The following is a 25,237-nucleotide window of genomic DNA, read 5'->3' as shown; positions in this document are numbered from 1 at the left end:
GTTCTCCAAATACACCTGCCTCGGGTCCTTTGCACTTGCCATTCCCAGCACCTGAAACACTCTCGCTCCAATTCTTCCAATGGTTGGTTCCTTGTCATGATTCAAGTCTCAGCTTCAGGATCACCTCCTTAGAGAGAGCTTCCCAGACCACATAATCTGAAATAGTCATCGCCACCCCATTACTTCATCATATCAGCTATTTCATTTTTTTCGTGGTGCTATTACCTATCTAACCTGTTTACGTGTACATGTCTATCTCCCCTCTCTCCAGAGTGCAAATGCAATAAGACTAGGGTCTTCGACTTTCTTGTTCACGGGTGTTGCCCTAGGACCTAGAATAGGCCCGCACAGAATAGTCGCTGAGTAGCAATGCCTGCTGAATGAAAGAAGGCCCGCTGGATGATTGGACTGGATGGTCTCCAAAGTCCTTTTTGCCCTGAGTCCAACAAGGCACACTCAACACCGTGGGTGTAGGCTCACATACAAGCATGGCTGTACCACTTTACAGAGGTGGAAACTGATGGCCGAGGGCTTCACCGAGAGGGAGGTGGTGTGGTCTGGTAGTGCCAGGAGATGCAGGTTCGGATCCTTGCACTATTTTACTCTGTTCACCTTCCATCCTAGAGCTGTGGGAACTGGGCAAGTCATTTCACCCCTCCAAGGACGGTTCTTCATCCCAGAGAGAAGTCAGGTTGATAGTACTGGCCCAGGCTCACTGCGAGATCATGAAGCTGTGTGAACTGAACAGCCCTAGGCACTTGGCAGAATGCTTTGCCTTTTCTTTACCCCCAGGCTGTCCCTGGGGTTCGGGGTAAGGGCACCAAAGGAAGCAGAGGACCGGGGTGTGGAAAAGGGGGAGCCAGTTGGTTGCCAGGGTTTGTTTACTCACCTGAGTCTCTAGCCTGCCCCTAGCCTCCCTGCTCTCACCTGCTCAGGTAGAGGTAGGGGGAGCCTGACTCAGCCAATGAATTGCGATCACTCTCTTAAAGGCACCGAGCAGTTGGCAGGAAAACCAGCCGTGCAACCTGGAGAGATCCCTGGATGCCAGGAGGCAGGCTTGAGTAACTAAGCCCTCCGTGGCCACACTGTGACCCCGGGGCCTAGTCACTTCGGGTCTTACAGGGAGCTTTCTTCAGAGAGGCCTCCTTCACCTCACCCAGAGCTGGCTTCCCCGGAGGCTTCCAGGCCTAGCTACCCTGGCAGGCACCCAGGGAGGAAAGACAACGTGGCCTTGGCAGCTGCCCGCCAGGAAAGAGCCCACTGGTCCCAGGGAGAAGACATTTCCCTGTCCTGACCCCTCAGCAACCCCTGGTGAGTCTTGATGGTCTGGCTTCTCGAACCTCAGCATAGCAGGGTGTGGTGGGCAGAGGCCCCTCCCGATGGGCAGAAGCTCTGGGTGCTGGTTCCAGCCGTGCTGTGTGACCTTGCAGGTCCCTCTAGCTCTCTGAGCCTCCTGTTCCCCATCTGGGGAAATAAGGAGCTCAAACTTCCACGTCAGCTTTCCCTTTTATTATTTTCTCCTGTCACACCCCCTTGTTTTGAAAGATTTCGGTCTGCCAAGCTGTACCTGTTATGTAATGTCATTAGTTGCTTTTCCCCCTTGTATGTTAATTGGGGCCCTGTGGTGGCCAATCAGTGGTTTCCGGTCAGCGGGAACACAGTGATACTCCTGAGCTGATGGAAGTTTAACCAAAAGCAAAGAAATGCGGTGTTTTAGTCTCTCCGTGAGATCTTACCTGGAATCAATATTTGGTTTTCATTTGGCCTTTTGAAATATGAGAACTAGGGCACCTGTGGGTAATTTCCAGAGAAGGGGGACCCTGGGTGGGGGAACCCTAGATCTAGTTTGCATGGTTTATGCGGGCACCACGCAGAAATACTTTGATCACACCTCAAACCCAGATTTGGTCTCTACAATGCTGCTTCACACATGAGATGTGTTCTTGAAGGTGGAAGCCTTTGGCCTGAAAACGTATATGGGGCTGGACTGCTCCCAGGAGCCTCTGCACTGGATTCCTCCCACTTCTGGCTGAGGCTGGGGAGCCTGGATGGGGGATCTGTGGTCTCCCTCAGGCCCCCGCTGGGGGGTGGCCAGGGATGATGGGAACAGGTAGGAGTAAGTGCAGGGCCTGGAAGCCGGGAGTACATGGTGGACACAGCTTGTACTGGGAGTCAGGAAATAGGACTTGATCTCAGGCAGGTTGCCTAACCTCTTTGAACCTCAGTTTTCCCAGCTGTAAAAGGGGCGTTGTAATCCTGGCAATACATGCCTGCCAAAATTGTTCTTAGGGCCAAATAAAATAGTGAATTTCATGGAGCTTTGATTATGATGGAATCGTGGCTGCTTGTTAGGTTCTTTTACTTTTTGAAATACTCTTTATTGGGACTTTTTGAAATACAGACTCATATAAACAAAAAGCAGGGGGGAATAGCTCACTGAGTAATGGTATTTTCTAATGATCCTGAAACTGAAACCAGGCCTGGAGTGTAGCCCTGATGCAGGAAGCAGTACAACATGTGATTAAAGCATGGACTTGGGAGTCAGAAGATCTCAGGTTCAAATACAGACCGTGAGACCTACTGGTGACTTTGGGAGCGAGTCACTTTTCTATGCCTCAGTCTCTTCTAAATTCTACAGTGGCTGGGGAGTGGGGGGAATGTCACCTGGCTACCCGGTGAGTGGCCCTTGTTGATGTTGCTGAGTTGGGGGTGCAGCTCAGGACAGCTACTCAGAAACCACACGATCCACTAGAGGGTCCCAGATCTGGAGGGCTCCGGATCCTTGGGAGCTTGAATGGGCTGGATAAACTGATCCAGAGGAAGACACTTGGGTCCATTTCCTCGCACACCTGCCCCCATCTGGGGCAGCAGGGGCTCCAGGGTGACACTGGATGAGCAGGTACTTTGGAACCAACGCAGTCCCCCAGGGGCGCCAGGCTGTTGCTGCTCCTTGCTTGGGGAAGGGGTGGGCTGTCAAGGTACAAAGCACCTCATCTGAGCTTCCTCCCCCTGCTCTCCCATCCTCTGCAGTTCCCTGCCAAGCAAATCAGTTTTAGGGGATTGTGACAGTGAGCCCCCTCCCCACCCAGCGGGGCGGCAGGGAGAATGAGATGGAATGAGAGAACAGAAGTCTCCCTGGAACACGGAGGCAGCCACCCCCTTGGGCAGGTGATGCACGTAAGCCGTGTGTACATGTGCACCGGAGCTAGCAAAATTAAAGTTGAAAATTCTCTAATGCTGTAAGGACCCCTGAGAGGCCATGTTATCCAGGCCCCTGCTGGGGCAGGGGTGGGAGGCTTCTCTTCTAGCCAACACTGGAAGCCTGCAGCTGTGCCCCAGGGAAGCCTCCTAAACATCTTTCCTTGGTAACCAGCCTTGGCATCTGAAAAGCCTCCCAAGGGTGTGTGCAGGGTGTGTGCAGGGTGTGTGCGAGCATGTCTGAGGGCGTTGGGTGTCTGAGTTAGAGTTCCACAGACAGAGAGCACCCACACCTTGGAGAAAAATAAGTTTGAGATGGATGGACGGGATACAGATAATTCCTACAACCACCACGAAGCTTCAAGGCTCCTCAGTGGAGGAACTGCTGAGCATCTGCCATGGGCTAATGATTGTGCTAGGTATTTTACATTCATTACCTCGTTGAATCTTCCCAGTAGCCCATTATCGTATTCCCATTGTACAGATTGGAGCACTGAAGCTACAAATCTTGAATAAGAGTACTCAGCCCTGGCTGGTGTGGCTCAGTGGGTGGAGTGCCAGCCTGTGAACTAAAAGGTTGCCGGTTCGATTCCCAGTTGGGGCACATGCCTGAGTTATGGGTCAGGTCCCCAGTTGGGGGTGTGCAAGAGGCACATTGATGTTTCTCTCCCTCTCTTTCTCCCTCCTCTCTCTCCAAAAAAGAAATTAAATCTAACAACAACAACAACAACAACAACAACAAAGACTGCACAGCTAACAAGTGGCTGAACTGGGATTCAGACCTTTTTATGTCTAAATCCGGAGCCTGGGCTCTTACTCATCCCATCAGAAGCTGCAAATCAGGCCCAATGCTGAAATCCCCAGGTGTGTTTTCTTTGGCCTACACAGTGTTTTCTTTTAACATTTAAAAAATTTAGATGTTGACATTTGAAAACAGGCCCTTTAATATAAAAATCTAGATGCGAGCATTTTTAAATTCATTTTTTAAATTAATTTTAGAGAAAGAGAGAAAGGGAAAGAGAGAAACATCAGTTTGTTGTTCCACCTATTTATGCATTCATTGATTGATTCCTATATGTGCCCTGACCAGGGATTGAACCCTCAACCTTCATGTATCCGGATGATGCTCTAATCAGCTGAACTACCCACCCAGACTCTGATTTCTCTTTAAAAAATCAGAAGGAAGATGTGGCACTATGGGTCCACCTTCTCATATGCCAACAATCAACTCAAACTGATTATAAGCTTCTGCCTTTAAATGGGACACGTGACCTCTAGTATGCCACAGTCCCCACCACTCCCTACTACCCACCCAGACCACTTTGTGTTTATGATAGCAGCCTGGCCCTGAGGGCCTGTGGAGACCTCAAACCTGGTCCTAGTACTTGCTGAAACTGGCTGTAACTTTAGGGAAATTGTGGTATTTTTCTGGGCTTTAGCTGTAACCTGAACAAGTTAGCACTCTGAAATAACTTCCTAAGTGGCTTTCTGTGCTGCTTGGGGGAGGAGACACCTGTCTGCAGCACATCCACATCTTGGCCACCTGGCTGTGTGTGACCAGAGTCTGTGTGAATGACAGCAGGAGTTGGCCAATGTATTTTATACTTTGTCACCAGCATTCCACTACACGGCATGTCTGATATTCCCTGTGGCACAAAACACTTGGGGATACGTTGGGCTGGTGGCAGGAATCCTGGTGTGATGCCCATTCCCAACACTTTGATCAAAGAGTCTGACTTCTGCTCTGGCCAGTGTGGCTCAGTGGGTTGAGTGGCGGCCTGCGAACTGAAAGGTCACCAGTTCAATTCCCAATCAGGACCCATGCAGGTCTCCGGTGTGTGAGAGGCAACTCACACATTGATGTTTCTCTCCCTTTCTTTCTCCCTTTCTTTGCCTCTCTCTAAAAATAAAGAAACAAAATCCTTTAGAGAAAGAAAGTCTTTCCATGTGCCTCTGTTTATCAATTCAAGGAGGATGATTGAGATTTCAGCATCTGAGTATTCTATTCTGACCCCATTTTTGCTGTAGGGTGCATGATAGAAAATGTATAGCCCAGCTGAGACCATTCTCTCTTTCTCTGTTACACACACACACACACACACACACACACACACACACACGGCTCAGAAATAGTCATGCTTTACAGGTCTTCCCATCTACCTAGTATCTTAATTGGGTTTCTGAGATCAGATCTCTAGAGCCCTAGAATTGTAGAGATGGGAATGTGGATGGTGCCTTAGCTGTAGATCATTTAGTCCAGTACTGGCAAATACATTTCCCTTCATTTGCTAATCCCAGCGAACTGGTTGAGTGTTGAAAGGCTTCTGAAGCTACCTACGGGCACTAAATGATCATGCGCTGAGACGTATCAGCAATGTCTGCTGAGGGCTGGGCAAGGTATTGTTGCAGTCTTAATGCCCAAAGTTTTACAGAAATGAAAACAGATCTGAAAAAGGAAGACGACTCGTCCACAGTCACTCGGCAGGGCGAGGCAGAGTAAGATCCAGAACAGTGTCTCTCTTGACCTTGAGGCCACGACTGCTGCCACTGCCTTAGCTCCGAGAAGGCAGCTGAGAACGGAAGGAGAAATGACGGAAGCGAGACTAGGAGCTAGGCGTCCTGGCTCCCCTAAGAAGCCTGGCTGGCACTGGGGCTGAGGAATTCTGTCCGTCCCACTGGACTGAGCCCTGCCAGCCTGGCCTGTTGGCTTCTGCTCCACTTCTTAGAGTCCCTTTGCTCCTGCCCCAGTTTCCTGTCTCATTTTTCTCGGGCTCAGAGAGTGCACATCGGAGCACGGGGCCCCCAGGGATCCCAGGCCCTACATACCCTCTTTGGCAGGCTTGCGCACGCTTCCCAGGCCCCTCTGCTCTGGAAGAGAAGTCCTAGGACAGGGGTTCTTAACCTTACGGATGCCGCGGACCCCTCGGGCAGCCTGGGGAAGCCCTCAGGCTCCTTCTGAGAGCGTTTTTTGAGTGGTAAAATAAAACCCATAGGACTACGAGGGAAACCCATCATATCAAAATACAGTTACAAAGATATTTTCACATGTTTGTGATAGACTAATGTGTCCTTCCTTACTAATACATTTTAAGGAGATCTGGCAGCAGACATAATAACTTGTCATTTTCAAGTAATGAGGAGCATAACTGGCATTTCGAGAGATCTACAAAGACTATAATATGATATGAAAATATCTGTGATTTTTCCTGGTGACATAGTCACAGGAGCTGCCGATATTGCTGTGGTCATTGTCTGCATTCATAACCGAACACCGAATTCAGCTTGAGTTAGAGGTTAGTGAAAATAAAGATAGAATTTTTTTTCCATCCAAATTCCTGAATTCTCTCTGGTGACACAGCCTGTGAGGACATTCAAACCAGAGTCGGCTTGTCCAGGGGTTTGCAAACCGTGGGCTGTGGGACCCTGGTGATGCTGGGGGTCTCATGGAGGCTGCGACAGGGTGAGGGCAAGAGAGCCAAGCATCCAGATAGCTCTGCGCCTGCCGCCTCTGCCTCAGCCTGAGCGAGTCCTTTTCTATTTGAGTTCACTTTAGTGGTTTATATAATAAGATTCCTCTGTGAAAAAGGGATCACCCATTTGTGTCTGAATGTCAAAAACCTTCCCTCGGCTGTCCCTGCCACTTCAGACGACACAAAGCAGAGTGAGGCAGAGAGTGATGAAGGCGCTAGAGCGGCGAATTTCCACCTTCTCCGTCTCACTAATCACTGAAATTCTGCGGCACGCCTAAAAATATATTTTTTGCCGATCTGACAAAAAAATTGGTATAATTTTGATTCATTCACACCGGACAGTTATTGTGGGGTTGGCTGTTGTCAATTTTTTATCTGACAGTCTAAAGGAAAAGAGGTCAGTGCCCCTGACTACACAGTCAGGCATTGCACGTTTTAAAATTCTGCAGCACACTGGTTGAAAACCACTGAGCTGGACACACTGCCGATTGGTGGCTGGGGTGGGGCTGCGGAGGGGGGCCAGCGGTGGGAAGCGAACTTCCTGCTACCTCTGCTGCCAACCATTCAGGCAAGCAGCCTTCTGGGGCCAAGCGTCAGGAGCCCTGAATTCAAGGTCCTAGGTCTGCCATGACCTTGAGTTTCTCATCTGCTAAACAGAGACAGTACTTGAGGGTTAAGAGGACCAAAAAAGAGAAAGTTATAAGAAGTATCTAGATCCACTGAAGGGATTTGAATGTATTTGTCTCTTAGCCTGAGACCCTTTCTCAGCTCTCTGTGGGGTCTTCCTCCTCATCCCAACAAACCAGATAGTCCTTCTACACCACGACAGTATAATCCCAGTCACCCAGTACAGTGACACAGTCCCTTCTGTGGATGAACAACCAATCGGTCAGTCGCCCAGTCTGCCAATTGATCCTAAATTCCTCCCCTTTGCAGTCCCTACTGCCATGTCACCGCTCTGGCCTGCATTTCTCGAACAGCCCCCAATCTCTCACTCTCTGCTCCAGTCTAACTTCATGGAGTCCAAACACCTTCTGACCGTAAATTCTGACCCTGTCCCTTTTCTGCTTCAAGGTCTGTGGTGTCTCCCCACTGCCCACAAGGCCAAGTCCAGCCTCCAGAGCATGGCAACCCAGACCCCTGGGCATCCGCCTCCAGCCTCCCTACCTCCTCCAGCCGGGCGGCTGCTGTGCTCCTGTCACTGGAGTCGCCTCTGCTTCTGCATGAGTGCAGACAATTGTGCAAGCTTTGGGAACTGTGGGAAGAAGAGATGATTCAGGGCAGTAGGAATGCTTCTCTCCCAGATGCTGATGGGGTGGTCAGGGGAAGCTGGACATGTAGGGGACTCAGGGGGATTCTGTTGACGGGGGCAGGGTGCATGTCTGGCTCTGACTTCTGTCTGGGCCAGACATGGGGTTATTCTCAGAAACTAGCCAATAACAAGTGGATAGAGCTGGGAGGACCTGCAGGGTTGGGGGTGGAAGGGTGAGGCTATCATTTGCTACATTTTATGAACCAGAGGCAGGAACCAGGTCACCGGGAACAGAATACAGTCAAGCAATGGGGAATTCATAGAATCCCTGATTCTTAGAATATCAGAGCCAGAAGGGACCACGTGGATCTTTCCTCTAGTCTAACTCCTTTCTGCTTGAGACGGAAAGGAAATCCCAAGGAAAGGGAATAATTTGTCCGAGATCACATGAGTTGGAGGCACAGCATGGACTGGATCGAACGTCTTATTTTCTTCCCATTTTTCACATTCTGGCCTCTGGCCTCTGGATTCCCACTAGAAGACTGAGTAACTGGTCCAAGACTGATTTACCAACAATGGGTTAATGTGTCACTCTGGGCAATGCAATACTCCTCTTACCAGAGGTTGTCAACACCTTAACCCAAAGGTGCCCAGCTAGGGGACAGTGAAAAGTTACAAGTGTGTTGAGATCTAGAACCCTTGGGTCTCAAGTGGCCAGGTGGAGCCTGGGGTAACCAGAACCCCCAACTCTGATGGGGTGGTGACCTTCAGACTTCGAACAGCCTCATTAGTTTAAACCAAGGGGTATTGAATACTATTATGTACCGTGAAGGGGGAAGTTGGGAAGCCCGGCCTCAATCCCAAAGCACGGGTAATGTCAGGAGTGGTGGGAGCAAAGGTGGAGACAGGGTGTCTGAAGACACAGGTTCTAGTTCTAGCTGTGCTATTTCCTTCCGCCGTGTACATTTGAGGGGGAAATGACATGAGAAAAAGTAAGAGGTACTGTTTATTGTGCCTCATTTAATCTCTCCAACAGCTCTATATGTAGGCACTGTTATCATTATCAACTCTATTATACAGATGAGGAAACTGAGTCAGGGAAACTAAGGGACTTAGCCAAGACCCCACAACTGGGAAATGGTGGAGCTAGGATTTGAACCCAAGTCTATCTTTCTCTGGATTTTGTGTGTAGCCACTCTGCTGCATGGACTTGTTTGGGGACTAGTGGGAGAGGAAGACGTGGGCTCCCCGACAGCAGGGCTGCTGATCCTCCATCCACCCCTCACTACCAGGCGTCAGGAAAGCCCTCAGCAGGAGGGAAGCAGGCAGTGGGGTCCTGAAGACCCCTAAGAAGTAAGGACTACCCCCACCCTCTCCTTCATGGGTGTGAGATTATCAGCAGGACTTGGGGTGGGCATTTTGCCTGGAGAGAACGATAAAGCTCCAGGGGTAGAGCCCCCAGCCCTCAGGGAGAAAACGAGGGTGAGATATCACCAGTTGCTGCACTACCTCTGCAACCCATAGAAAAAAGGCCCCTCGTGCACCACGCCAGCCCTCCCTTAAATACCAGCTCCTATTTACGGACTCAGTGACTCTGCCAAGTACCTTATACACATTGACTTACTTTGACCTTCACAACGGCAGTATCTTGAGGAGCTCCTGTTATTATCATCTCCCCTTTACCAGATGAGGAATCTAAAACCTGGCCAAGGCCACACATCTGCTAAGGGGCAGAACTGGGATGAAAACTCAGGGCTGCTTGACACCCAAGCCCATGAAGTTCTGGACCATGACATTATAGTGCAGTCTGGCCCGGTAGGGAAGAACACTGCGCTGGTTCTGCATCAGCTCGGAGTTCTGGTTAGTCCAGGACTAACCAGAGTAAGTCCCTGACTTGCTAACCTCTGAGTTAGTCTTTTCTGGTCCCCATGTCTAGTACTATAGAAAGGTAATTCCTTTTCTACCTACAGTTTAAAACTTGTCGAAGTGAAAGCAATTTACAAACTGCAACGCATGTATTCAAATGGCATTTATTAGAACTTAAAGCAAGGGAGCCCTGGCACTAAAGAGAGAAATAAGCCATGGTCCCTGCCCACTGAAGGATATAATATAAATAAATGCTAGGTGAGTGAGAGTTTTTAAAAATCTGAATAATTATAGACTAGCTTGTTGAAGACCACCCTCCCACTGAGAATTGTTAGAAGAGCTGAATGCTGAACAAAATAAATGTTTGTGTGTGTGTGGGTGGGGGGGGCTATTTGAAGGCAATAGAGAATTACCAAAGCAACAGGGACCTGAGGAGGTTAAGATTCCAGAGAAAAGGGAAATGCAGAGGTCAGCCCCATGCTCAGCTGCCACTCTGCCCTTCAAGGCATACGCTGTTTCTCAAGAGATGGATAGAAGCTGAGCAGAGAGCATCTAGGGGTGTTATGAAGCTTCAGGGTCCACCAAAGAGCCATGCCCCTAATAAACACCCCAGGCTTTCAGGTGCAACCCCCAAAGGGCCACACCCTAGGAAGAGAAGTGAGTTAGAAATAGACTAGCCCCAACAAAATTGAAGACTAGCATCTAATCAATTCAATTTCTTTAGGACTTGGGTCTCAATGCCTACCAGAAGCAAAAGTGAAAAATCTCTCTGATTTTTTAGAACCTCACATTTTCCTATAATTTTTGCATACACAATATCTGGCATTAGATCAAAATTTACCTGACATCTCAATAAAAAAGACCAAATGCCTGAGAACCAAGAGGAAAAAAATAGACAATAGAAATAGTCTCATAGCACTGAGCGGTGTGGCTCAGTTGGTTGGACATCATCCCATAAAGCAAAAGGTCACTGATTCGATTCCCAGTCAGGGCACATGCCTTGGTTGTGGTTTCAGTCATAGTCAAGGTGCGTACAATCAATGTTTCTCTCTCACATCGATGTTTCTTTCTCTCTCTTTCTCCCTCCCTTCCCCTCTCTCTGAAAAGTAAGTAAATAAAATCTTAGAATAAAAAGAAACAGGCTCCCAGAAGTTCCAGATATTGACATTATAATACATAGGTTTTAAAACATATAGTGATTAATATATTCCAGAAATTATGTGACCAGATGGGGAATTTTGGCAGAGAATTAGACTCTATCAAGGAAAACCAAGTGGAAATTCTAAGCCTGAAACACAGTAGCTGAAGTTAGGAACCTAGTAGGTGGATATAGCAGTACAGTACAGTGTAGGAGCACAGCTAAAGGGAAAATTAGTGAACCAAAAGGTCAGTAGGAAGTACCCAGACTACAGGACATATAATACTGAAAAAAGTCATGGGAACATGTTGAAATGTCTAAATATTTGTAACTGAAGTCTGAGAGTGAGGGAAGGAGGGGGGGAAGAAGAAAAGGAAGAGGAAAGAAAGTAGGGAATGGGGATAGGGAGAGGGAGGAGGAAGAAGAGAGGAGAGAACAGAAGAGAAATGAAACAGTATTTGATGGTGGTCAATGATGTTCCAAAGTTGGTGAAAGACATCAAGCTGCAGATTTAAGAATCACTTTAAACCCCACGCAGCCCTGGCTGGTGTGGTTCAGTGGATTGAGGACCAGCCTATGAACCACTGGGTTCGATTCTCAATCAGGGCACATGCCTGGGCTGCAGGCCAGGTCCCTGGTTGGGAGCATGTGAGGGGCAACTGATCAAGGTTTCTCTCCCTCTCTTTCTCCCTCCCTTCCCTTCTCTCTAAAAATAAATAAATAAAATCTAAAAAAAAACAAAAACAACACCAGGGTGGGTTGGGATGGGAGTAAAAGATAGAAAATTGTACTGCAACAATTAAAATTTAAAAAATAAATAAAATTAAAAAATATATAATAAAATTAAAAAAAAACACCAAAAAAAAACAAGCAGAGTAAAGACAGACAAACCTGAACTAGGGCCTATAACTGCTGGAACCAAAGGTGAGGGGAAAATCTTAAAGGACCAATAATAAAACTGACAGGCGCTCAAGAGAAATCATTCAAGCCAAGAGACAATAGAAAGATAGCTTCAGAGTGACGAATGAGAATGAATGTCATGTAAGCATGGTTCTCAAGTTGTAATGCCTATGAATTAGCTGGGCTGGGGCAAGAAGAGGAGAAGTGTCCAAGTTTTAGATTCCCAGACCCCACCCCAGATATTTGGATTTAGCAGCCCCGGGGTAGAATTAAGGAATCTACTTTCAAAAAGCATTCCGCTGTGTTTGATGCTGTGGGTCTGTGGTAGATCGTTTGCAGTCATGGCTGTCACAGCTTCTCTCATTCCTGCACCCGTGCCCATCTGCAATGTGACTTTGCCACTCTTCCAATCAAGAGATAGAGTTTATTGTTCCTCCTTTTGAATCTGGATTTGTCCTGTGGCCTCCTTGATTAATAGGTATCGGTTAAAGTGATATTATGGGGCATCATAGCCTTGGCCTCAAGAGGCCTTGCATTTTCAGCATTCACCCTTCTGGAACTCAGCTGCCATGAAAAAAAGAAAGAAAGAAAAATAAAGAGGAAACCTGAGCCTATCCTGCTGGAGACAGATGGAGAGAAAGGCACAGCCCGCACCAACCATCAGATAGATGAGCGAGGCCTGAGTCTGCCAGGGTCCAACCCAGAGAGAAACCACACAGTACTTCAAACCGGGAATGCTTAGTATAAAGAATTATTCCTTATAATGGGGGTTGGAGTAACAAGGAGAGGACTAGTAAGGAGTAAAGAGGACTCTAAAGAAATAGAAATAGCAGATATGAGGAGCAGCCACGAGTCCCCGGAGCTGCTCTAGAACCCCCGAGGAGGAGCACCCCCGGGCTGAGACCCAGATCTCATTGGAGAGGACGTGGCCACGTCTGCCAAACTGCAGAGAAGTCGCTGTGCTACCCTGCCAGGCCAGCGGACTGGGTAGAAGTGATCCTCTGAAAGTTGTTGAAAATGTACCTTGTCAGGTGCCAGGAAAGCCATTCATAGGGAAATGTCTCACTAAAGACACTTTGCTACCAAATCAGTTGAGAGGTTTCTGGGGAAGCCATTGGCTTCCAGGTGCTGCTTGTCACCTCGCAGCACAGGAGACAGTGGGGAGCCTCCCTCCTCCCGCTGCAGGAGCTGGTGGGTGTAGGGCACCCACTCACACTACTGGAGGCCAGGGAGCTGGCCCCTGAAACCAGGGAGCAAAGACCCTTTCTTGTTGTAATGTCTCTCCAGCTCTCTCTACTGACAAAACAGCATACCGTCAACTGGCAAAAAAAAAAAAAAAAGATATTTAAAGGGCCCAGATTCATTTTTCTAGAGCAGGCAAAAAGGGTAAACAGCACAGGCCACCTTGGACTACACAGCCCATCAGTCTCCATGACAACAGCCACATGAGTGACCTTCGGTGAGACTAGCAGCACTATCTAGCTGAGCCCCGCCCAAGTTGCTAACTCAGAGTTATGAGCAAATAGACATAATTGTTTTTAAGCCCTAAGTTTTGGGGTAGTTTGTTGATACAAAATATTGGGATACCAGTGTGATAGGCTGGATTGTTTTCCATTTCCCACCCCTAAAATTTTTTTCTGTACTGTTCCTTCTGCCCAAAGTGACATTCCTGGCCCCCTCTGCCTGATGGATTTATTTTCCTACAACAACTTACTTAATTAATTTTTTAAAGATTTTATTTATTTATTTACTTTAGAGAGGGAAGGGAGGGAGAAAGAGAGAGAGAGAGAGAAACATCAATGTGCAGTTGCTGGGGGCCGTGGCCTGCAACCCAGGCATGTGCCCTGACTGGGAATCGAACCTGCAATGCTTTGGTTTGCAGCCCATGCTCAATCCACTGAGCTATGCCAGCCAGGGTGTTTAATTAATGTTTTATTGACCTATATATAGTACATACATGAAACAGTACACAAGTTCATAAATGTAAATGTATAGCTTGATACATTTTCACTAACTACTTAAACATTTGACCCTTGAACAGCATAGGGGTTAGGAGTGCTGATCCCTGCAGTTAGAAACCACATCTAACCTTTGACTTCCCAAACCCTTAACTGTAGTCAACTCTTTGCATCTGTGGATTCAACAAACCACAGATCCAAACAGTATTTCCCACCCACAGTTGGGAAACTACCATTGGGAATGTGAAAATACTGTCGTTGGTTCACAGTTGTCTGAATCCACAGACGGCAGACAACCCACAGATCCCAAGGGCCAACTGTAGTTAGTGAAAAAAATCCACGTGTAAGTGGACCTGTGCAGCTGAAACTGTTTGGTCAAGGGTCAGCTGTATTGTGTGACCTACAGCCGGCGACCTCCCTTCCAGTCGCTAGCCCTGTCCCTGAGGGTTCTGACATCTTCTACCACGGCCGCATCCATGGGTCACAGGGTGTGTTCTCTCTTGTGTCTGGCTCCTTTTGCTCAGCACCCTGTTTGTGGGATTCACCCACATGGCTGTGTGTGGCTCTGGTTTATTCTCATCACAGGACAGTTTCCGATTTTTAAAAATATTTATTTACTTATTTATTTTAGAGAGGGAAGGGAGGAAGAGAGAGAGAGAGAGAGAGAAACATCAATGTGCGGTTGCTGGGGGTCATGGCCTGTAACCCAGGCATGTACCCTGACTGGGAATCGAACCTGCGACACTTTGGTTCGCAGCCCGTGCTCAATCCACTGAGCTATGCCAGCCAGGGCTCGGTTTCCGATGTTGTGTACATGCCACGACGTGTTTGCCCACTCTGTCGGTGGACAGTGAGGGTGGTTCCAGATGGGGCTGTTACAAAAGGGCTGCATGCACATGCCTTTTGGCGAACATAGGCATGCGTGCGTTTCTGTTGGCTATTCGAGGTAAGTGGAATTACTGGGTTAAGGAACACTCTCATAGTATATTAAGAATTTTATCAAATCAAAATATCAAGTCACATGCGTAGATTAACGAACACCATGTGAAAGGAGAATAAAAACTAAACACTGATGCATGGAGTGAAAAGCTATTAGAAGAGAAATAGAAAACAAAATACGGACATGGTTTACAGATAAAGGAAATATGAGTGATTTTTCCCCTTGAGACTCTGTCTTTCCCGGTCGTTATGTAAGGACCAGGTATTACTTTTATAATCAAAAGAAACATTTAATCCTATTGATCTCCAAAGTCTTACTTAAAGGCCACTTCCTTCCCTGTGACCTTACCGTAGTCAGATTGCCGTAGCCAGCCGGTGTCCTGCTTCATTGCTTTACTCTCCAGCAAAGCAAAAACACATTGCGGCAGGCGCTCAGTGCCCTATCCAGACACACTGCTGTCAAAACGTCTGATCCCTTCCCCACAGTCAAAGAAATGTAAGCAGCAGACATTTCGCAAAAGAGCATTCCAGTTTACTAGGGAGAGAGGCAGGAACACGAACCCAGATTACCAGCTCCACTTTCGACCCGCAAACACCTGACGCCGAAAGAGGTTAAAAGAAGTCCATTGTCACGCAGCGCATCGCTGGCAGAGGCGTCCCAAACAGCTCATTCAAGAAAGAGGAACCTGGTGAGGAACTTATAATCTACCAAGTATTGAAAATGTTTTGAACAGAGCCAAGACTCAGGGTAGAGATTAAGATAAAAGCAGAAGTTTGAAAACCTCAGCTTTGCCTTGCTGACTGTGCGACTTGGAACAAGTTAATTTCCCTCTCTGAACTGCAGTCCCCTCTCTGTCACGTCGGGAGGCTGGGAGGAGACACGTTTTCAGGATGGCAAACAGGGTTCGACTCCGATGGGGTGGTGCATAGAGACTGATTCTGAGGACTAGTCCAGGCTTAGTGGGAAGAAGTGCTGTGATTGATTGATAATTTCCAGGTGAGCAGGGGATTGTTTCAAATGGTATTATGTTTATTGGATATTTATTTGTTTCTCCTGGACAAATTGATCTCCAAGATCTTTTCCAGCGCTGTGTTTAGAATTCTCTGGTTGAGACATATTCATCTGTCTGGTGGGCATAATATTCATCCCAGAGGCAGTGCTCTTAATTCCAAAGGGGAGGGAATTTTAATTATCTTCTGAAACTATAGACTTTGTCTCCAGCAATGTATGTGATCTATATTTAAATAATCTGTGAGACACTCAGAATCCTTAGAGATGAAAATGTCTGAACACAAAGTGTTAATTACATAATTGCCATCATTCTTTCTAGATAAATCATGTTGTTACAATGACCACATTTGACAGCCTTTCCTGCCTGCGCATTGCCCTCCCCTCAGGTGGGAGTGGGTCCCGGGAGGAGGCGGTTGTCCTGCTGCAGTGTGTGGTGCAGCTCGCATACAGATGGGGAAGGGCGTGTCTGGGGTACGGCCCCACAACCCCACACCGCCCCGCGTCCCCAGTGGGAGGGGGGGGCTTGTCTCATTCATGAGCTGCCTGGACCCACCTGGAATGTTACATAGCTGGGAACTTCTAGAGGAAAGCTGACCTTTGTCTTATCTTTGAAACAGATTTGCTACAGCCATCAGAGAGTGGTGAGGGTACTGTCTGCACAATTTAAGTAACATATAAACTACATGTTTGTGGTTAATGAAGGGAGCCACGGACAGGACAATGGGAAAGTGTGTCGCAGAATAGCCAGGCTGTCAGTAACACAGGCGTTGGGATCAGGCTGCTGTGGGTTTGAACGTAGCGCCGACACTTAGAAGTGAATTTGCACCAGCAACTTAACCTCTGCAGGGAGGGTTTATCAACAGTACCTGCTTCACAGGGTTATTGTGTGAGAGAACTCGTGAAAAACACGAGTGCCTGGCGCAGGTTAGGCTTGCTCTAATGTTACTGTTGTTGTTATGTTAACATTAATTATTAGTAGTGATTTCTAATTACATACAAAGTAAAACCTCAAAAATACAAATTCAACTTATGTAAACTTTGTGTATGAAAAGATAGGCTACAGTGGGGTAGAGGTTTTGGTGTCGTCTTAATGTCTCTCTTTTTGATCTGCCCCTTGCTGGGGTCCCGCCTCTGCCCTGTCACGGAAAAGGAGGTGTTCCCACTGCTCCAGCTTTCCAGCCCTGCCCCAGCCCTCTCCCCCTCAGCCCTCCCACTCAGAGAGCCCGAACTTTCCCTGACTCCACTCACACGCTGGGTCCCGGGGACCCTCAGGTCTTTGTCTCCAGCTCCAGGCCCTTTGTTAATCAATCTGCTCTGGGAATCTGCTCCATGAGTGCATGCACGTGTGTGTGTGTGTGTGTGTGTGTGTGTGTGTGTGTGTGTGTGTGTGTGTGTCTGAGGTGGGACACTATAACCGCCCTTCCCTGAGCAGTCCTGGTCACCACATGTACCTTCTCTCGCTCTACCGAATACCACCCTACGGAGATAGTCACTCTTTTTCTCACACCCCGACCTCTGCCTGCCAGCCGGCCGCGGGTCGGGACTGTCGGAAGCAGCAGCAGCAGCAGGCAGGGGTCGTGCCCCCGGAGCACTGTCTGGAGACTGCCGGCTCCAGCGTGCTGCCTCCTGCAGCACGTTCTGGAGACCTGCAGGTCACACACGATTTTTGCCCTAAGTGTTGACCTCAGACACTGATCTTCTCACGAAATACATTGTATCGATTTTAAAAAAACTGAGCTAAGCCCCGACCGGTATGGTTCAGTTGTTGGGCGCTGTCCCCCAAGTCACTGGTTTGATGGAGGGTCAGGGCACAGGAGGGTTTGGGTTCGCCCCATCAGGGGGCCTAAGGGAGGCAACTGGGTGATGTTTTCCTCCCTCCCTCCCTCCCTCCTCTTCTCTCTGAAAATAAATAAATAAAATCTTTAAACATTGAGCTAAATTTACAACAATATGCTGTACAGATTTTCGGCGCACAGCTCAATGAGTTTTGACAAAGGAATTACAAGATTTTGATACCAAATAAGCTAACTTAGAAAAATTTGCAAGATTCCACACAACTGTGGGAAAGTGAACAGAGTTTGGAGTCCAGAGACCTGGTTATCTAGTCCGGCCTCTGCCGTTCACCAGCTGTGGCTTTGGGGGAGTACCTTCCCCTCCCTGGACCTTGGGCTCTGACCTGTACAACGACAGAGCTGACTCGAGGGGCTGCCTGCAGCCTTAGGCCCACACGAAAGCACAGGTACTGAGCAAGAGTCACACGAGACTTCCTGCAGCCACGCAGCACTACTGTGCGCTGCTGACATTTGTGAAGTGAATGCACTCCACCCGGATCCTTCCAAGTCCCTGAAGCAGAGGAACTAAAGCAATAATTGATAGCCAGAACAATAAAGGAAGATGACAGAAATCAGCCACGCCAAGCCCTGCATCCTGCAGGAATGTACCAAATGCTTATAAACAAACCCTTCTCAAATTTGCTCGCTCCGGTACATTAATGAAAGAAGCTTCTGAAGGGATTAGCTTCACATTCACAACAAGTACCAAAAAACACGCTGTTTGCCAAATAGGTTGAGTTTAGCCGTTTTGCTGTTTGGAAGCTAATGTGCCTTGCTAAAGGAGGAAAGGGCTTCTCCAACAAAATAGCATGAGTCCCTCACATTTTGTAGCATTTCCCACTTTTCCAAGCCTTCTTGTTCCATCTCACCTTCGATGTATACATGGGCTCTAGCGTAGAAAGCCAGGTAGGGCTTATGCACGCTCCTTTTTCAGGAGAGGGTGCTGCAGCCCAGAGAGATGAATACTCCCTCGGTCACCAGCGAGCCTACCCCTCTGAGTTCCAGGACCTGTGTCTTTGAGCTGGACCCAGCACTGTCTTTTTTGCAAACAAACCTTCCTAGAGAACAGAGTCCAAGAAGATCTAAATTCAACAATAAAAACAGCAAGAACACTCGTAGGTGGTAAATTACAGACGTTTATTGCCCTCCCACTAGGTATTAACACTTGTAACTCCCCCAACAGCCCAGCGAGGGTTGCCCCTCTTTTACAGCAGAGGGGACGGAGGCACAGTGAGGGGTCACGGCCTGCTCAAGCAAACACAGCAAGTAGGTTGCAGCGGTGGGTTCTGCCCAGGCCACTGGGCTCCGAGCCCGGGCCCTTTGCCCTGTGCTGCCCTGCGTCGTGTTTAACCATGCTGCTGATTAAAGAACTTTCTAAACAAAACTATTGGTTGGCGAGGTGAGCAGCGGGACAGGCGGTGTGGCCCTTACCAAGCACTTCACGTGGATCACTGCTGAGCCCTGGTTAGAGGGCAGTTAGGCTTAAGGCAGCAGGCCGGCCAAGCGTCCTGGACAGTCCCTTCTAGCCAGAGATGAGAGGATTTGATGAAGTCTCTTGAAAATTCCAGTCTTCCCGTTCAGGACAGTGACCAGTCCTCCCGGCCTTGAGTTTTCAGACTGAACGTCCTCTCCCAGCCCACCTGACCTGCCAGCCCTCCTCTCCTTGCAGGCAGCAGGATCAGGGAGCTGGGAGAGCAGGTGGTGGTACATGGGTCATCCTGGAAATCTGACAGCATGGCCCCTAACCCATGGACTGGGGAGGAGGAGCAGCAGAATGCTAAATTACAGGGCGCCTGCTGCCTGATTAAATCAGTGCACTCTGTGCAACGCTGTGGAGATACCACACGCCAGACTCACTCCCAGGCCTGAGGCCCAGGTATTAGTCACAGAACCACAGTGAGAGCTCCAGGGGCCCTCAGAAGCTCCTCATCCAATCACTTCGTTTCACACGTGGGGCTATAGAGGCCCAGAGAGGGAGAACAACATACCAAAGGCCACACAGCACTCAGTCAATACAATATTAACCACCTACTATGCCAAGCACTATGCTTAGGACTGGGGATACTAAAAAATGAACGAAATAGCCGTAAGTTCCAGTCTCGTGGAGTTTACATGTTAGTGGAGGAAATGGGCAAAAAGCAGGCAAACACATAAAACTGGAGATTGTGATCTGTGCTGTGAGGGACATGCAGTACACCAGCCAAGGTGGTCAAGGGGGGTCTCTGAGCAGGGGCCGCTCAAGCCGACGCTCGAAGGATGAGAAGTTTGTGGTGTTTGTGTGTGCGCGCATGTTGGGGGAACATGCTCCAGGCAGCGGGAACTCTGTGCCCAGAACCCCCAGGCTAGGATGTGCCCCATGTGTCTGAGGGGCTGGCCCACGGCAGGGGCTGGAGAGAGGAAAAGAGAGGAGAAGTCGGAGGGGGTTGGAGTCTGGAGCGAACAGGGTTTTGTGGGTCAAGGGAAGAGGTCTGGAGTTCATTCTTGCTGCAGCATGGAGTTAGCGGAGGGGTACTGGCGGCAGAGTGGCAGACGCGCTGTAACCCTTCCTGCTTCTCCCAGCTGAGGGGCTGCCTGGGAGCCCAGTTACCCTGGAGCCTTGGGGAAGACACACCAGGCCATGCTGCCCACACAGCACGGGCTGTGCTATTCATTCCTCGTTTTTATCTAGTGATCTCTCTGCCCTTTGCCCATATGAGGTAATTAGGCCACTCACATGTCACAGATCTAGACACTCAAGTGCTGTGGGACCCCGTGAGAACTGGCAAACCTCTCTGATCCAGTCATTGTAGCGTCTCACCAGTGTGCCACGCGCTTCCCCACCTCATTCCTGCGGCCAGCGCTCATCCTATTTGCCGCAGAGGTATGAAACATTAGCAGCTGCTATCAAGAGTGCTGGGATGAGAAGAAACTTCCAGGATATCCAGACGTTTGTTTTTTTTTTAATGGGAAAACTGGAGTCCAGAGAAGAAAAGGGACTTTTCTAGGTCCCATAGGAAGAAGCAGCAGAGCGGGAATTGGAAGGCAGAGCTCTTCCTAAATGCCGCAGCCTGAAAGGGGGCGCCTCGACAAACCTGGGCCAGCGTTTCTCAGAGGGGGTTCCACGGACTTCCAGGCCCAGATGTGTTCTGGGGCTGCTGCAGTCGCTACCTCCTTTTAAAGATTCACCGTGAATGTTAAGGACCCCAAGACACCCTTATGGGAAAACATTCCTTTAACTTTGCTGAACTCAAATTGTTTCATTTCCCAGAAATGATGTCATCTGGGTGGACTGTCTCTTCACATTTTGGGAAATATTCCTCGGGAAGGGCCACCCTAAGCCAAAAGCCCCTGTTCCCAGGCCCTGCCGCTATGAGTACCATTGTTGCTGTTATTACCATATTTGGGCTCCTGTGGTCGCTCCTCCCTGCAGGTGCCTTGCACAGGGCCGAGCCCTCAGGGATCGTGGCACAGGTCAGTTGCTCAATCGACAAACATTGACAGTGTGTGTTGACTCTGAACCCCTGAGTCGTGTGGCCTCTTCTGAGATGAAGGGCAGCTCATTTCTTTCTTTTTCTTTACCAGGGAAAAAGCCGAGAGAATCCTTGGCAGGAAAAGTCAAAAACATCCCTGAAGGTCACCAAATGCTAAAGCAATCTGCCCTACCCCCTACTCTCCCTTTTAATCTGGACACATCCCACTCCTCAATTTTAAGTCCTAATTCAAATACAGTCACCTCCAGGAAGGCTTCCCTGACTACCTCTTCCCCAACCCTGTGGCCTGTGGTCCTCTCTGCCTCCCTTTCAGTCTCCTGAACTTGACAGTACCATGTGTATAGTGAATGGCATGGCATCAGCCTATGCAGGGATCTAAATGAGGGTAGTTGGCTGGAAACATCAAACCACTAGTGTGTGCTGGACCCATCTAATCACAGTGCAGACAGTGGGGAAATTTAATTGAATTTTTTAAAATTCAATGAAAAAAAACACTGTGTGGGACAAAGAAAACACGCATGGGGGCTGTAACTTGCCAAAGGGCTGACAGCTTGCAACACCTAGGATGTTATCTGGAGGGGAAAGCATTGCATTTGGACTCTTTAGAAGCCCTAGGGCTGCCACCCCCCTAGCAGTGTGACTCCAGATAAACACCTCATGTTTCTGAACCTCAGCTTCTTCAACTATAGAATAAGGTAGCACTTGCTCTGCTTTCTTCATGAGACTTGAAGAATGTTTCTCTGGACTCTATGCCAGTGACCACTACCCCCTTTATAATCATAGTGAATGTTTATTGAGCACTTACTATTTGTCGGGTACTGTTCTAAACACTTTGCATGTATTAACTCAGTCCTCACAATAACCCTAAGAGGTGGGTGTTGTTATCAGCTCCATTTTACAGATTGAATAACTGAGGCCGAGAGAGGTGAAAGAGCTGGTGGACGGTGGGGCTGGGACTATAAAACCCTTTCACAAATATTGGCTCGCTGAAGTTCTCAGAGGCATAATGAATTTTATTGGGCAAGTATTTCCCTTTTCACCATTTTGTAAATGGAGACACTGAAGCTCAGAGAAGTGAAGGAACTTGCCTGATATCACACAGCTAGGAAGTAGCAAACCTGAGCCTGAACCCAGCTGTTGATCCCAAACTTTTGCCTTTTTTTTTCTGTACCACAGGTAAAGGACAGGCAAGTGGTCCGTGAAGAGAACAATGTGCTAGTGTAGAGAGGTTTGCTCCCGGGTCAGGGAGCATGTCTTACCCTTTGTTGTTTCCACCCTCGTCCCTAGGTCAGGGCCCTCTGTCCTGGGAGCTCAGCACCTATGGCTAGTTATGGTTGTGTTGCTGGGAAAACTGCCTCTGCCTTCGTGTTGGCTGCTGATTGCCACCTGTCTTCATGAACTTGGATGCTCTTCACCCTGGAGAGGTTAAACATGGTTACTTGAGTCTGTCTGACTGTGCGGTTCTGCATTTTCCATGTGTGCTATCTGTGCCTCCTGTTGTGTGGTTAAGGGCCTGGAATGGCAGGGGTGACACCTGGGTTCTGATCTTGCGTCTGCTGCCCTGGCGTCCAGGGGTGAGTCACTGAACTTCCCTGGGGCCCAGGTCTTCAGATACCAGCTGGGACAATCGTGTTTGTCCTGTCTCCGTGAAAGCCCCTTGGGAAATGCGCTGTGGTACAAATAGGAGGTGTGCTGTGAGGTAAGGGGTACCGTAGGTGCTTAACAGACGACACGTAACTGACTGTATGGAGAGGTTCTGCAGTGCGGTGGAGAAAGCACTCATGGTAACATATTGGAAGAAGCAAAATATGAAAATGCTGGATGTGCAGTATGATCTCAATTATGTAAAATATAATAGAAAAATACTAGAAGAAAATATTCCATGTTGCCAGTGCCTGTGGGGGTGGGCTTTTATGTGCTTTTTGCTTCACAAGATGTAACATTTTTTGTTTGCTAAAGTTAACGCATTTTACTTTTATATGTTATTACTTAAAAGTATATCTATATAATGTATATTATATATACAGTAGATCCCCTTTACCCATGGTTTCACTTTCAGTGGTTTTAGTTACCTGCAGCCAACTGCAGTCCAAATAGATTAAATGAAAAGTTCCAGAAATAAGCAATTCATGAGTTTTAAATCACACAGCATTCTGAGCAGCGTGATGAAATTTTGAGCTGTCCCGCTAGGGATGTGAATCACCCCCTTATCCAGCACATCCACACTGTATATGCTACTCAGCTGTTAGTCACTCAGTAGCTGTCTGTTATCAGATTGGTTATCAGAGAGAAAGTGAGAGCGAGCGCGACTGAGGGGGAGAGAGAGAGCACACACAGTCACGTAATTTTTATTACAGCATACTGTTATACCTTTTCTATTTTATTATTACTGTTGTTAATCTCCTACTATGCCTATTTCACAAATTAAACTTTATTATAGGAATGTACATATAGGAAAAACAGCACATACAGGGTTCAGTACTGTCTGCATTTTCAGGTGGCCACTGGGGGTCTTGGAACACAGCTAAGAGGGAACTACTGTATATGTGTGTGAACATATGCATATAAATATATATATGGCAGGGAGAACAGTTAGTGGGGAAGCCTATCATGAGACCACCTGAGAAGTGCAGGAATGCCAGGGAGGGTAGCGAGGCCGGGAAGAGAGGCTGCATAGGCAGAATGGAAGAGAAAAAGGCTAGGGTGGTACCTCTCTCTACCTCAGAGCAATGAATGGGTTAAAAGGTAATTCTCTCTCAGACCTTCTTCACCGCAAACCCATTCTGTTCCTTTACCAACTCCCTTGAGCAGCTTACCGCCTTATCTTTAAAATGGGGATAATCATACTGACAGGGAAGGTTTGCCCTGGGGGTTTACCGGGTAGTATGGGATCGGTCAGCACCCTCCCTCACTCCTCGCCTTTCAGATTAACTCTTGCTGTCTACATCTACTTCCTAAGAGGTGAGCTAGGCTGAGCCTCCTCCCAGGAACTGGAGTTTCTTGGCATGTATCAGAAGGCCCAAGAATCTTCAGGATTTGGAAAAACACTCCCCAGCTGGCACTGTTTGTTTTGGCCAAGACCCCTGCTTTTGCTGACCCCACCCACCCCTCCGTGTCAGTGTAAAGAGGCCTCCTGCCCAGGAGCCCCGATATCAGAAGCAGATAAGTGATACAGCCCAAGTTCTCCCAGAAATACAAGGTCCTTTGGAAAATCAAACTCAAAGAGAGATAAAACTTCACATCCGAGGGTGTGAAATTTTCCTTCCTAATACGCACTGAATCACTCAAAGAACGACCCCCTCCCCACTTTTACCTGTGCCCCCCCAAAGACAGAATAAAGTTTCACGGAAGCCGTATCTTTCTTCGCCCTCACAAGCCAGATGGGCAGGCGTCCTGCTTTTCATTTTGTGTACAGGGAGAGGGAAGCCTAGGAAGGAGGCTGCCCAAAGTCTTTTGGCAAAGCCGGAGACGAACCCCAGGTTATAAACCAGGTCTCCTGGCTCTCCGGTCCTCATTCAGCTTCCTCTGTCTCTCTTTAGGACATTGTCAGCACCAGGAACAAACAAACACACAATTGATTACAAATAAGTACCTGGACCCCCTTTGTCATTTGTATTTTGCAAGTCTGATTTTCTCTGTGTGTCTGTGTTTTCAGCACATGACATGTCAGAGTCATGGGGACAGCACTCTTTAGCCTGATCCTTGTCCCTTTTGCCTAAATCACACTTTGTCTCACCTTCTTTCCTTTTCTTTTTTGTCTTAATTACTTGGTTACCCCAGTTTGAGTCTACCTTTTGGAGAGACAGGATTCAAGATTTTCAGTATCTTCTCCAGGTCTATGTATTTGATAGGTTCTTCATAAATCCTAGTGGATGTGGCAATGGAGGGAAGGCAGGCCTTACAGTGTGCGGTGGTGGGTAAGAACCGGGCCTGCGGAGTTACACTGCCCTGATACAGCCCACTCTGATGTTTAGCTGCTGCCTAGGACCCAGCTACCCATCTTCCTTTCCTTTCTGAACTTTATAATTGTCTGTAACTGAAGATAATTACACCTGTGGGGCCTAGCCTAGTGCCTGGCACATAGTAGGAACTCAATAAATACTTGTGGAAAGAATACCTATCTCACTGGGTTAATTGTGAGGCTGAAGGAGATAATGAATGTCAAGTATTTCTCATAGAACCTGGCATATATTAACTACTCA

At 48.1% G+C, this 25,237-nt stretch overlaps 1 protein-coding gene across 2 annotated transcripts in view; it reads left to right on the top strand.

The window, feature by feature from the left end:
* Positions 1–1,060: 1,060 nt before the first annotated feature.
* The window catches only part of LARP1 (La ribonucleoprotein 1, translational regulator), a 79,309-nt gene continuing 55,132 nt past the window's right edge, over positions 1,061–25,237 (top strand). The window contains exon 1 of one of the 2 annotated variants that reach the window (XM_045820686.1): positions 1,061–1,311. The gene's annotated coding sequence lies outside the window, so the exon portion shown is untranslated. The remainder of the gene's footprint in view (positions 1,312–25,237) is intronic. The other variant, XM_045820695.1, reaches the window with a different exon arrangement.

This window comes from Phyllostomus hastatus, unplaced genomic scaffold (genome assembly GCF_019186645.2).
Source record: "Phyllostomus hastatus isolate PE091 unplaced genomic scaffold, TTU_PhHast_1.1 phas_contig_150, whole genome shotgun sequence".
Classification (NCBI taxonomy): domain Eukaryota; kingdom Metazoa; phylum Chordata; class Mammalia; order Chiroptera; family Phyllostomidae; genus Phyllostomus; species Phyllostomus hastatus.
This window is presented reverse-complemented; position numbering and strand designations above follow the sequence as displayed.